Source organism: Bufo bufo, chromosome 11 (genome assembly GCF_905171765.1).
Source record: "Bufo bufo chromosome 11, aBufBuf1.1, whole genome shotgun sequence".
Classification (NCBI taxonomy): Eukaryota; Metazoa; Chordata; class Amphibia; order Anura; family Bufonidae; genus Bufo; species Bufo bufo.
In genome coordinates this window covers 37,881,271-37,895,450 of record NC_053399.1, presented here as the reverse complement: position 1 = coordinate 37,895,450, position 14,180 = coordinate 37,881,271, and the positions used below count along the sequence as shown (strand labels likewise).

The 14,180-nt window shown below is 46.7% G+C and overlaps 1 protein-coding gene across 6 annotated transcripts in view; it reads right to left on the bottom strand.

The window, feature by feature from the left end:
* Positions 1 to 10,062, bottom strand: part of NUMB (NUMB endocytic adaptor protein) — a 107,658-nt gene extending 97,596 nt beyond the window's left edge. For 5 of the 6 annotated variants that reach the window (XM_040412861.1, XM_040412866.1, XM_040412863.1 and 2 more), the window contains exon 1: positions 9,942 to 10,062. The gene's annotated coding sequence lies outside the window, so the exon portion shown is untranslated. Of the gene's footprint in view, positions 1 to 6,153; positions 6,246 to 9,941 lie in introns of those variants that run through there. The other variant, XM_040412862.1, reaches the window with a different exon arrangement.
* Positions 10,063 to 14,180: the final 4,118 nt, after the last annotated feature.

The following is a 14,180-nucleotide window of genomic DNA, read 5'->3' as shown; positions in this document are numbered from 1 at the left end:
GGGAAACGCTTCCGTTTTGTCCACATTCATTTTCAATGAGGACAAAACGGAACCCACCAGAATGCATTCCGTTCCATTGCTCTCCCATCACGGACAGAATAACGCTGCAAGCAGAGTTTCTGTCACCGATGTGGTGCAGAGCAAGGCGGATCTGTCCTGAAACACAATGTAAGTCAATGGGGACGCATCCGTTTTCTCTGACACAATAGAAAACTGATCCGTCCCCCATGGACCATCAACGGAGTTCATGACGGATCCGTCATGGCTATATAAGACATAATACAACCGGATCCGATCATAACGGATGCAGATGGTTGTATTATCAGTAACGGAAGCGTTTTTGCTGATCCCTGCCAAATCCAGCAAAAACGCTGGTGTGAAAGTCGCCTTACACTTTCAGTGCATGTGCAGACTGTTGCCTTCTGCTTCACAATGAATCAGAGCTGCCCTGACGGCTCCATCCGTAGCCCTTTAAAAGCTCAAAGGTTATTTGCGGCACAATCTGCGACTTTTCCCTACGCACGCCAGGTCTAAAAAATGTGGCATGGCGTGGGCAGGTCAGTAAGGCCGTCTCCTTTATCATTTTCTACACCTGTTTTAGGGTCCATTCACACATCCGTGTGTGTTTTGCAGATCCGCACATCGCCGGCACTAATAGAATATGCCTATTCTTGTCCGCTATTGCAAAATGGGGAACGGAATTGCGGATGCGTGAATGGAGCCTTAGGCGTAGAAAATAGTAGACTTTGGTAGATCCATCACAGGGGTTATTAAGGAGCGGTGTCTAAAACGCCAGTCTTAATAAATGACCCCCATAGTGCTTGAAAAGAACTGAAATTTTGTGTGTGCGTGCAACGTTGTATGCGAGTGCGTGTGCGAGAGGGCGTGTGTGTGACAGAGAGATAGAGAGAAGAGTGACGTGTGTGTGCTGTGTCTGTGAGACCAGGTGACAGACTTGGGATATCATCCATGGCAGTTAGAATTTGAATCTCCGAACATTCTGCCGTTCATTTCTATGGGGGTTTTTTATTTTTAAACATTAATTTAAATAAATAGAAAAAAAAAAACATAAAACACAGACATACGAAAATATACAGCAAACGTCTTAGAGACGGGAGCTTTGAAAGACAGTATGATCATGGACTGTAAGTTAAGCGGTTCGCGCTGTATTAATCGCTGAAAACATGGAGGAGAATAAAATAGAAGATGAGAAATAACAATACAGCGCATTTTCAAGCACTATAAAAAAAAGGGTAATCTACGACCAGACCACAGCAAAACCTGGAGGTAACCCGTGGGGATTATTTTATACTATTATTTTTATAAAAAAAAAAAAAAATATATATTATATATATATATATATATATATATATATATATATATATATATATATATATATATATATTTTTTAATTTTTTTTTTTTTGAGAATACAGGTCTACTATACAAGACAAACGATGTGCAACGTGACTTGAGCTACATTCCATCTATTAGACACCCTCACAGGAGCGCTACACAACCCGTCACATTTCTGTAAAGTACAGGGTTTCCTCTCCATAAGGGTACATTCACCCATATTTTTGGCTCTGCAATTTTGCGGAACGGGTGCGGACCCATTCATTTCAATGGGGCCGCAAAAGATGCGGACAGCACACAATGTGCTGTCCGCATCCGTAGATCCGTTCCGCAGCCCCGCAAAAAAGATAGAGCATGTCCTATTCTTGTCCGCAATCGCGGACAAGAATAGGCATTTCTATCATGGGGCCGGCTACATTCACACGGCCGGTATCCGTGTTTTGCGGACCGCAAAACACATACAGTCGTGTGAATGTACCCTAACATGAGCCCTGTTATTCACATCCAGTATCACAGATTTTATTTTTATAAGTATTTGGAACGACTTGGAAGGAAAGCTTTTAGCCCACACAAGAACGGGTGAATAATACATGCTGCTGATATTGAAGCATTGCCGTCGCAGCCAAACCAATAATCACAGTCCAGAAATACCCTGGAAGAAGTTCTGGAGACACTATAAAAGCCAAGACGGACAGAACCCCATAGCTATAGACACCAAAGTGAGGTGCACTACAAGCAAGGGGGCTGACGAAACCATTTTTAAAATATTTTACTCTCCCCCAACAACATCCCTTTCATTTCTACTTTTAAAGGTTCTCTCTCGAGTTAAAGGGCATCTGTCAGCAGTTTTGTCCCTATGACACTGGCTAAGCTGTTACAGGTGTGCTTGGCCCCATGTTCATATGTGTCCGCATTGCTGAGAAAAACGAGGTTTTTATATATGCATATGAGCCTCTAGGAGCAACCGGGGCGTTTCCATTACACCTAGAGGTTCTGCTCTCTCTGCAACTGCTGAGCCCGCTGCACTTTGATTGACAGGGCCAGGTGAGATCATGTTTTCACTGTCTGGTCCTATCAAAGAGCAGAGGGAGTGGCAGCTACAGAGAGAGCAGAGCCTCCAGGTGTAATGGCAACGCCCCCGTTGCTCCTAGAGGCTCATTTGCATATATTAAAACATCATCTTTTTCAGCAGCGCAGGCACACATGAACATGGGATCAACACAGATGTCTTCAGCTGCCAAGCGCACATGTAACAGGTCAGGCAGCTTCATAGGTACAAATCTGACAGACAGATGCCCTTTAAGAGCACGGCTTGGAAGCTTAGGCGTCATGATGAGACTTTGTTCAGCTCCAAGAGTTACAGAAGTGAAATACTGCAGCAGTGTTATCTCACAGGGGTTCCGGTACTTCCAAAATCGGTACGTAGGGATACTTCTTGTAAGCACTTCACATGCTGTGATTTTCTCTGCTAAACTGCTAATTAGGATGACTGGTGTTGAAATAGTACATAAAAAAAAAAACCCTATCTGGTACCTGAATGAAGCTTCATAGGAACGTATACCCAACACAAGCAGTATCCATATGCAGCACCCTACCAATATACTGTTACCTCTCCTGACATGCCGGTTTTGTACATAGAGGAGGAGAGGACAACTTTGTAGCCACAATGCTGCCAGACGGAGCAATACAGTCACAGGTAGGTAGTAGATAGAATGATTTAAAACCATGCCTGGTCTAGCAAATATTTGTCTTCCCCATGTCACAACAATGATTGATTTTTCTTTTCTAGGAACTCTGTTTTGTGCCTCACCTTTATTATTCCTACTGGAAATGCATATAAATTGAAAATTGACCACTCCCGTTGGCAAAGGGTTGTGTCCCTCCACAGCCTAGTATCATGAGAGTGTCTGGACAATATCAAAATGTTTAAGAACCCCTCCCCCCCCAACATACACAAACTTGTCAATGTTTTCAAAACTTTCTCGAAGGAAGGGCACAATGCAGGGATCTATGAAAATATGCTCCAGAATTTTTATTTCAGGAAGAATACATGTATTTATTAAAGCAGACATGTTCGGAGGGGTAATAGGTCCTCTTTATATGTGCGGTAGATACAGCCATAGCACTGTGCGGACACTTTTGCATTCTTCCAGCTGGTAAACCCGTGTAGACAGACGGGTCCTGAACTCTCATCATCCCTGCTGCGCAGATCACGCAGCTTCATTAAAACACAGGAAACACGAATTGTACAGAGCGCAGCTTTACTGTCTGATACCATAGCTGATCTTTCCAACATAAATTACTTTTAAATCTTTGTTGGCCCCGTCACCTCTCCTGACAGGTCTGTTTTAGCTACTACTTGCATCCCCAACGTAATAATTCTGGAGCATCTATTCTGATGACTATGATGTGCCATTCCTTTATTATTCCTGCTAGAACCTAGAAGGTATGAATTACTAGCCGTTTGCCGTGAAGGTCCATATGGGTGTTACCAGTTGGAGTGTGTCCCTGCACAGCCTGACACTAGCAGCACTAATTAAATAGTGTTAGGCTGGGTTCACACGGGAGTTGCGGGAAAAGATGCGGGTGCGTTGCGGGAACATGCACGATTTTCCCCCGCGAGTGCAAAGCGTTTTAATGCGTTTTGCACGCGCGTGAGAAAAATCGGCATGTTTGGTACCCAGACCCGAACTTCTTCACAGAAGTTCGGGTTTGGGTTCAGTATTCTGTAAATTTTATTATTTTCCCTTATAACATGGTTATAAGGGAAAATAATAGCATTCTTTAATACAGAATGCTTAGTAGAAGGTCAATTGAGGGTTAAAAAAAATATATATATAAATAATTAACTCACCTCCTCCAATTGATCGCGTAGCTGCCGATCTCCTGTTCTTTCTTCAGGACCTGTCAAAGGACCTGTTGTGACGTCACAGCGCTCATCACATGGTCCATCACCATGGTGATGGATCATGTGATGAGCACAGTGATGTCACCACAGGTCATTTGACAGGTCCTGAAGAAGGAACAGGAGACCGGCAGCTACGCGATCAATTGGAGGAGGCGAGTTTATTTTTTTTAACCCTCAATTGACCTTCTACTAAGCATTCTGTATTAAAGAATGCTATTATTTTTCCCTTATAACCATGTTATAAGGGAAAACAATACAGTGAATAGACTTTCATCTTAGCAACCGTGCGTGAAAATCACACCGCATCCGCACTTGCTTGCGACTTTCACGCAGCCCCATTCACTTCTATGGGGCCTGCGTTGCTTGAAAAAACGCACAATATAGAGCATGCTGCGATTTTCACGCAACGCACAAGTGATGCGTGAAAATCACCGCTCATGTGCACAGCCCCATAGAAATGAATGGGTCCGGATTCAGTGCGGGTGCAATGCGTTCACCTCGTGGAAATCTCGCCCGTGTGAAAGAGGCCTTAGGCCTCTTTCACACGAACATATTGGTTACGTTCCATGTATTGGGACCACAATTTGCGGTCCCCAATGCACGGGCAACGTCTGTGCGGCGGCAGGGACGGATCCAGACCCATTCAACTTGAATGGGTCCGTGATCTATCCATTCCGCAAAAAGATAGAACTTTAGCACGGATTGGAACCCCATGGAAGCACTCCGTAGTGCTTCGGTGGGGTTCCGTTTCGTACTGCATCTCCGGATTTGCAGACCCATTCAAGTGAATGGGTCCACATCAGTGATGCGGAATGCACACGGTCGGTGACCCGTGTATTGCGGAGCCGCCGTATGCGGCCTGCAATACGGCCATGGGAGCACTACTGTGAAAGAGGCCTTAGACTGTGCAGGGACACCCCCCCTAACTGGTAACACCCATCTGGACCTTCACCGCAAACAGCTAGTAATTCATACATTCTAGCTTCTAGCAGGAATAATAAAGGAATGGCAAAACATAGCGTCAGAAGAATAGATGCTCCAAAATTATTATTACATGTGGAATGCAATTAGTAACTAAAACAGACATGTCAGAAGAAGGGACAGGTCCTCTTTAAAGCAGCTTCCCCACCAAGTACACTTATCACCTATCCCAGTGATGGCTAAACTCCGGCACTCCAGCTGTGGTGAAACCACGACTCCCAGCATGCTCCATTCATTTTTGTAGAGTTCTGAGAACAGCCAAGCAAGTGTGCATCTTGGGAGTTGTAGTTTTACCACAGCTGGAGTCCCGGAGGTTAGTCATCACAGCCCTATCCGGTGGATTGGTGATAAGTGTGTGATCACTGGGACCGCCAGCACTCACAAAAATTAAGATCCTGGAGTTCCCGATGATAGAGAGGTGATGCGTATGCATGACCACCCCTCCATTCATTTACTTCTATGGGACTGTCAAAAATAGCGCTAAACGCTGTGCAGCGAAGGTCAGACATCTGCACCACCTCTTCATTTTCATAGGGAACTCAGATTTGTGTCAGGGGTCAGTTCCTTTTTTAATTTTGAAGGGTTTCTGTCACCCCACTAAAGTGATTTTTCAACAAGAGGAGGGGGCGGATTTCTGCAGCAGCTACCAGCAAGTAGACGCCCTACTTGCTGGTAGAGACCGAATTTGCATATGATAAAACTTCGTTTTTTGACTAAACTGCTGGATCAAAGTAAGGAACACTATTATATTTTCATATATCGCTATATAACTAATTTAACTAGCCCAAAAAAAAAAAATCACTTTAGTGGGGTGACAGAAACCCTTTAAGTTAATTTAGAAAAAAAGACTAAATAAATTCGGGAATTGGCTTTCAGCCGATGGTTATATATGATCAGTCCCCATAGTAACTCACAATATGAATTGTTGCATGTGCCGTTGTAGGTCCACGCTTTTTAGAGATGAGTAAATCCAGGTTGTGTAGGGAAAGCAGGAGAAGAACTCGGTTTTACTTGCACTATATGTCCAGAGGAGGTCGAAGTCCGAAGGTTATAAACCACTAACGCATCAACTCGTAATCAGGTCGCAAAGATAGACTGACCAAACGAGAAGAACTGAACCCGGGAAACAGTGAAGACTTTAGACCCTGGAGGCATTATACAAGCATAGCCTCGTGTGCACCAGAAACCACACCGTGACATCGTACCGGCCCAGTGAGGAAAACCGCCAGTCACCAAACAATAAAAATGCATCAGAGGTTATCCCGCCGGCCACAGAGAAAAACCTGCATGGTATACTACATACATAGAGTACCATCGTATAGGTCCCACTGCAGGTAAATGTCCTTGGGACTGTGAAGGCTCCTATGGCCTCATGCACACGACTGAAGCCGTTTTGCGATCCGCAAAACACAGATACTGTCTGTGTGCCATGCGTGTTATTTTGTGTTTACATTGACCCCATTTCACAGACTGAATAGGACATGCTCTACAATTTGCGGAACGGATGCAGACAGTAGCGTGTCCGTCACAAATTATAAAACATGCCCTATTCTGGTATGCAAAATGCAGTCCAAGGACCCATTGAAGTCAATGGGTCTGTAAAAAAACGTGGACGGCACACAGAAGGTACCCGCGGTTACAGTCGTGTGTATGAGGTCTATACCTGATTCTATGGAAAGTCACTCTGTAGTACTGCATATATGCGGGTGAGACCCAGAGGGGTTGTCCAGTTCTTTGATATTGCTGGTCTATCCTCAAGAAACACCATCAATATCTGTTTGGCCGGCCGCTGCCCCCGATGATCAGCTGCGGCCAGCCAAACATGACAGGGAGCGGCATTTCAGTAACCAGCTCTGTCCAATGCACAATGGAGGAGCCGTGCAGTTCTGGCCCTGGAGCTATAACCAAACAGCTGAGCCACAGGGGCGTCAAACCCCTGCCGATAGGATATCGATAACCTATCCTGCGAATGGGCCATCAACATCAAAATCTGTCATCAGATAGAATAAAACCGTCTCACCAGAGACATGTGTCTTGACAGTTGAACATCATGGTCTTGGTCCTATCTTACTAGGTGCCCACATTCTTGAGAAATATACAAATAAAGCCCTAGGAGCAATAAGGGCGGTGCAGTTGCACCTCGTTGCTTCCAGAGGCTCTGAACACTGCCCTTCATGCCACTTCCCCACCACTAAGTGACAGGGCCAGGCAGTCAAGACGTACCCACACTTGGTTCTGAAATATTGCGGGAGCTCATTTGGGGCATGCACTGTACAGGGACGGGGCGCTCCATTTGAGGACAGAACCCCTTCAAGATATTCAGAATTTTATGGAATGTTGTAAATTGCAAAGTTCCGCAAAAGCGCAGTGTTTCCCAAGAGATTGCACGTCTTGGCTTATCTTGAGACATTCCTGCTGCCGCGGCCACAGTGGTCATTGGCTTTACCCAGGTTACCATCGCTCCTGCCAAGCGTCCTGAGGGATCTTCAAATTTAGGTGTGAGCCCATTTATTCCAATGCATGTATTATCTCCATAGTAATAGATTTCTGTACTCAGAACTGTTAGAAAGTCCCCCTAAAAGGGCGAGCTACACGGTAACTTCCGCATGGCGATTCCCAGCAGAACACAAAACACACATTGTGATTGTTTTCAATAGTCAAGTCACATGTGCCAGCGTCATGAGAGGCTCTTGGCACCACCAACTGGAGGAGCGCCATGGACTGGCAGGGCTCATCACCTCAAGTGGCAGGGACATGTCCTTACCGGAAGGACGGGGGCTAAAAGCATCCGAAGCTCTGACGCCAGACACGATGTGAACAGAGCCCTATTGCTGCTGCTGATGTAGTGAGATGAGAGGATTGTCTAGACTTCGGAAAACTGAAAGCACCTATTCACTGAATTTAGTATATTAGGCTACATGCACACGAATGTTGTTGGTTTCCGTGTCCATTCTGTTTTTTCTTTTGCGGATAGGATGCAGACCCATTCATTTCAATGCGTTCACAAAAAATGCGGACAGCACACCGTGTGCTGTCCGCATCAGTATGTCCGTTCCGTAGCCCCGGAAAAAGAAATTAGAACAGGTCCTATTCTTGTTCGTTTTAGGCATTGTTACAAAGGATCCGAAAAAAGAAAAAAAAAAAAAAAGGGATGTCATCCGTTTTTTATTTGCGGACTGCAAAACACATACGGTCGTGTGCATGTAGCCTTATAAAGGAGTTTCCCATTATAATGAGTCCTGTAGGAACCCTATGAATAATATAAGTTTGCCCTTACCGTTAGCCACGCCCTCAGCACTTTGATTGACAGGGCCAGGCAGTGAAAATGTCATCTCATCTGGCCCAGTCAAAGTGCAGAGGGCGCAGCAGTTGCAGAGAGAGCAGAGCCTCTAGGTGTAATGGCAACGCCCCCGTTGCTCCTAGAGGCTCATTTGCATATATTAAAACATCATTTTTCTCAGCATTTCGGGCACATATGGACATGGGACCAACACAGATGTCTTCAGCTGCCAAGCGCACATGTAACAGGTCAGCCAGTGTCATAGGGACAAAGCTGCTGACAGATGCCCTTTAACGTGTGTATTCACACATCAGTGGTTTTCCAGGGACCGTGGGTCAGTGATTTTCCAGGGACCGTGGGTCAGTGATGTCACCACACGCCCTACTCTGTCCAAGATTACGGATCCCTCTTGCACATTATAGTCTATGAAAACCACCGACACTCCGTGGATGTCATCCGTGTTCTGTCAGCGATTTTCACGGACCACTGGTAGGAGATGCTCTGCAACAGGGGTCTGAAACTTTTCACACCCCAGCTGCTCAGAAACTACCACTCCCAGCATACTCAGCAGTTCTTGTAACTCCCGTAGAAGAGAAAAGAGGATTCTGGGAGTTGTAGTTTCGGACCAGCTGGAGTGTCGGAGGTTGTTGATCCCTGCTCTGGAAAATAATTTTCAGCCTAGCCGATCGGTGTATGTGGAACCCGGATGACAAACGGAGGGCAAAACATGGACACGTGGACCAAACACGGATCCTTCACGGACGAAAGCCGAAACGGACCTGTGAAAGAGACCTTGGTAACCCTTGACCTGGGTGTCACAATATGCTGGTACGTTATATACAAGATGGCGGTTGCTCCCCAGCATTGGCACCTTGTTACTTAGGAGTCCGGGGGTGGGAGTGACATCATTCCCGCACAGCTTGTCCCAGTGACATCACTATGGGGATTTCCACTGACATGTATGTACTGCTGGCAGTCGTAGTACACTGCGTGCCCTGTGCTCCTATAAATGGCACAACCAGACCATTCCTAGGGATGCCGCCCACTACCCTGCAATGCCACCCCTCCTAGTAACCCGTAGATATGACATGTCTATGGGCACCCCTACTTTGCCCATGTAACAGGGTGACACTTTAGGTGAGGAGGCCGGAGGATCACAGGGCAGGAGTTACTGTTACACTTTCCTAACTTAATACCATTATGTAACGATGTCAGCCATGACAATGTTACTGCCTAGGACAGGCGACTCCATAGCCATCCTGTGCCCTGCCCACAGACGGGCACGGCCAGCTCAGGTCACGTGATGCGGATGGGGTACAGAAGTGCGTTGCTCCCCCAGAGATACAGCAGTGCCCGCTCTATACGTGAGAGGGAGGAGGGGGGGCAGGAAGAAAGAAGGTAAACGCCAGAAACTTACCGGAGAGGCGACAGCGGCGACTACGTCCTCCCAACCCAAAGTCTGCAATTCCCAGTTCTCAGGTCTCTCTTACCTGCCCGGGCACAACCTAACCCACCAGCTAAACGCTGCTCACGGGCGCTTTAGGCACCACCCAATCAAACCACCGCCTCCGACGCAAAATACAGACGCGATTGGTTCACTGCCCCGTCAGTCAGCCGCTATCCCTCCTCCCACGACACGCCTCTTCTTGGACGGCGATCCTCTCTGCCTAAAACCCCCGCACATTGGCTCGTGGGCCCGCCTCCTCCGCATCCCGATTGGCTACTTTAGCCGGAGCTGAAATCTCATTGGCTGGTGTTCTGTTCTGAGAGGAATCTGGTTGACTATGGGAAAAGACTATCAAAAGTTCGAGGAGGGAGGGCATTTCCGCTTATGTTATGACGGGTTTGGTTGCGCGGTGGTTATGATACACCCGCATGAGGGCGGAGACTTGGCACCCTGGTTTGTGGAGAGGCTTCACAGTGGGTGTGGGTGTGTGATTATTATTTTTTTTGGGCGAAATATTTGGCTAAAGTCAAGTGTGAGAAACCATCTGAGATTGCTGCTATGACACTGAATAAGAAGATAAACACAACGCTTTTGGTTTTGCTCCCATTTTTCATGAGCTGAACTCAAAGACCTGAAACATTTTCTACACACACAAAAGACCCAATTCCCTCAAATATTGTTCACAAATCTGTCTAAATCTGTGTTAGTGAGCAAAAGCACTTCTCCTTTGCCGAGATAATCCATCCCACCTCACAGGTGTGGCATATCAAGGTGCTGATTAGACAGCATGAATATCGCACAGGTGTGCCTTAGACTGCCCACAATAAAAGGCCACTCTGAAATGTGCACAGTTCTGCCTCACACCTGCAGACCACGTGTAACCACACCAGCCCAGGACCTCCACATCCAGCATGTTCACCTCCATGATCGTCTGAGACCAGCCACCCGGACAGCTGCAGCAACAATCGGTTTGCATAACCAAAGAATTTCTGCACAAATTGCCAGAACCCGTCTCAGGGAAGCTCTTCTGCATGCTCGTCGTCCTCATCAGGGTCTGGACCTGACTGCAGTTCGTCATTTTAACCGACTTGAGTGGGCAAATGCTCACATTCGATGGCGTCTGGCACATTGGAGAGGCGTTCTGTTCACGGATGAGTCCCGGTTTTTATTGTTGAGGGCAGACAGCGTGTGTGGCGTCGTGTGGGTGAGCGGTTTGCTGACGTCAGTGTTGTGGATCTAGTGGCCATGGTGGCGGTGGGGTTATGGTATGGGCAGGCGTATGTTATGGACAACGAACACAGGTGCATTTTATTGATGGCATGTTGAATGCACAGAGATACCGTGATGAGATCCTGAGGCCCATTGTTGTGCCGTTCATCCACGACCATCACCTCATGTTGCAGCATGATAATCCACGGCCCCATATTGCAAGGATCTGTACACAATTCCTGGACGCTGAAAACATCCCAGTTCTTGCATGGCCAGCATACTTCCCGGACATGTCACCCATGGAGCATGTTTGGGATGCTCTGGTTCTGCGTATACGACGGCGTGCTCCAGTTCCTGCCAATATTCTGCAACTTTGCACAGTTCTCCTTTGCCGAGATAATCCATCCCACCTCACAGGTGTGGCATATCAAGGTGCTGATTAGACAGCATGAATATTGCACAGGTGTGCCTTAGACTGCCCACAATAAAAGACCACTGAAATGTGAACAGTTTTGCCTATGTCACTTGGTGTCACTTTCGGCGGTATGTAGTCACATGGCACTGAATAGGGATGGTCAGCACCTTGTAAATGGAGGAAAATATGACAAATCTGCCCAGACACCATTTTTTTGGTATAATACATGTGACAAAGCCGCCATGGGGACCGTTTATTAAGCCTTTGGCAGTTTTATGGCGGAAAAATGCCAAGGGTGCAACTTTTAGTGCATCATTTTGTGTCATTTGGTCAAATTGTGCAAGCCTCGCCACTTTGTAGTTAAAATGTAAGATTATCCACAATTTAAAAAAAAAAAATTTATGGTCCCCCCCTTCATGTGATTCAGTGTTAAAAACGTTCCTACTGGGCCAGTGCTGCGCTCCTTTGTGTAATTAGGTTGTGGGCACTTTCTGGGCCCCTACGCTTGACACATGATCCTAGCCCAGGGACTGACTGGGAACTTAAAGTGGCCCCATGTTGTAGGTGGGTCCAAATTGAAAGAAGGTGGGGCAACAGAAGTAGGCGGGGACAACTGAAGTAGGCGGGGCCAACAATACTATATTGCAGCAGAAAATACCGCCCCTGCAGAACCAAATGCCACAGTTCAGCACAAAACACCACCGCCCCGCTGCAGTATTGAACTGTATCACCTTCCTAAAGACGGCAATGAAGGAGGGCATCTGCGGCCAGGAACATAAGTACCTGATGCTCCTACAATAATTAATGCTGAGAGCATCTGATCATTATGTACCCAGCAGCCGTGAAGAGGACTCGGGCGGCCAACTAGGAAATTTCCCTGTAGGGTCTATGGCCAGTCCACCCCTGTCCTAGCCTGGTTACAAACCGGGATGTACGTGGGTTAGGCCTGTGTAGGCAGGCAGCTACGGGCGCTGGGAGCAGTAAGTGCCTGAGGCTGCCTGACTGAGCAGTGCAATCAGTGTACATCGCTGGTTGTAACTGGGCTAGGATCATGTGCCGAATGTATGACCCAGGAAGTGCTGGCAACCCAATTACACCGAGGGGTGCAGCGCTGGCCCAGTAGGAATGTTTTAAACACTATATCACTGAATCACATGAAGGGGGGACCATAAAAAAAAAAAACTTTAAAGGGGTATTCCGGTTGTTTAACGTTATCTCCTATCCATGATTGGTAATAACTATTAGATTGGTGGGGCTCCTACCGCTGGGACCCCCACCAATCACAAGAATGGGGCCCCGTACCCCCTGCAGCCCCCCTGACATGACCGGAGCGGCCGATCGCACATGCGTGCGTCCGTTCCATTGATTTCCATGGGAATTCCAGAACTAGCTGACCGCTGTACTCTGTTATCTACGGAACTCCCATAGAAATGAATGGAGCAACCACGCGCGTGTGCGATCGGCCGCTCCGTTCATAAAGGGCGGCTGCAGGGGATACAGGGCACCCGTTCTCATGATCGGTGGGTGTCCCAGCAGTAGGACCCCCACCAATCTATTAGTTACAGTTGCAAGAAAAAGTATGTGAACCCTTCGGAATAATATGGATTTCTGCACAAATTGGTCATAAAATGTGATCTGATCATCTAAGTCACAACAATAGACAATCACAGTCTGCTTAAACTAATAACACACAAAGAATTAAATGTTACCATGTTTTTATTGGACACACCATGTAAACATTCACAGTGCAGGTAGAAAAAGTATGTGAACCCTTGGATTTAATAACTGGTTGAACCTCCTTTGGCAGCAATAACTTTAACCAAACGTTTCCTGTAGTTGCAGATCAGACGGGCACAACGGTCAGGAGTAATTCTTGACCATTCCTCTTTACAGAACTGTTTCAGTTCAGCAGTATTCTTGGGGTGTCTGGTGTGAATCGCTTTCTTGAGGTCATGCCACAGCATCTCAATCGGGTTGAGGTCAGGACTCTGACTGGGCCACTCCAGAAGGCGTATTTTCTTCTGTTAAAGCCATTCTGTTGTTGATTTACTTCTATGCTTTGGGTCGTTGTCCTGTTGCAACACCCATCTTCTGTTGAGCTTCAGCTGGTGGACAGATGGCCTTAAGTTCTCCTGCAAAATTTCTTGATAAAATTGGGAATTCATTTTTCCTTCGATGATAGCAATCCGTCCAGGCCCTGACGCAGCAAAGCAGCCCCAAACCATGATGCCCCCACCACCATACTTCACAGTTGGGATGAGGTTTTGATGTTGGTGTGCTGTGCCTCTTTTTCTCCACACATAGTGTTGTGTGTTTCTTCCAAACAACTCAACTTTGGTTTCATCTGTCCACAGAATATTTTGCCAGTACTGATGTGGAACATCCAGGTTCTCTTGTGCAAACTGTAAACGTGCAGCAATGTTTTTTTTGGACAGCAGTGGCTTCCTCTGTGGTATCCTCCCATGAAATCATTCTTGTTTAGTCTTTTACGTATAGTAGATTCGCTAACAGGGATGTTAACATATGCCAGAGACTTTTGTAAGTCTTTAGCTGACACTCTAGGATTCTTCTTCACCTCATTGAGC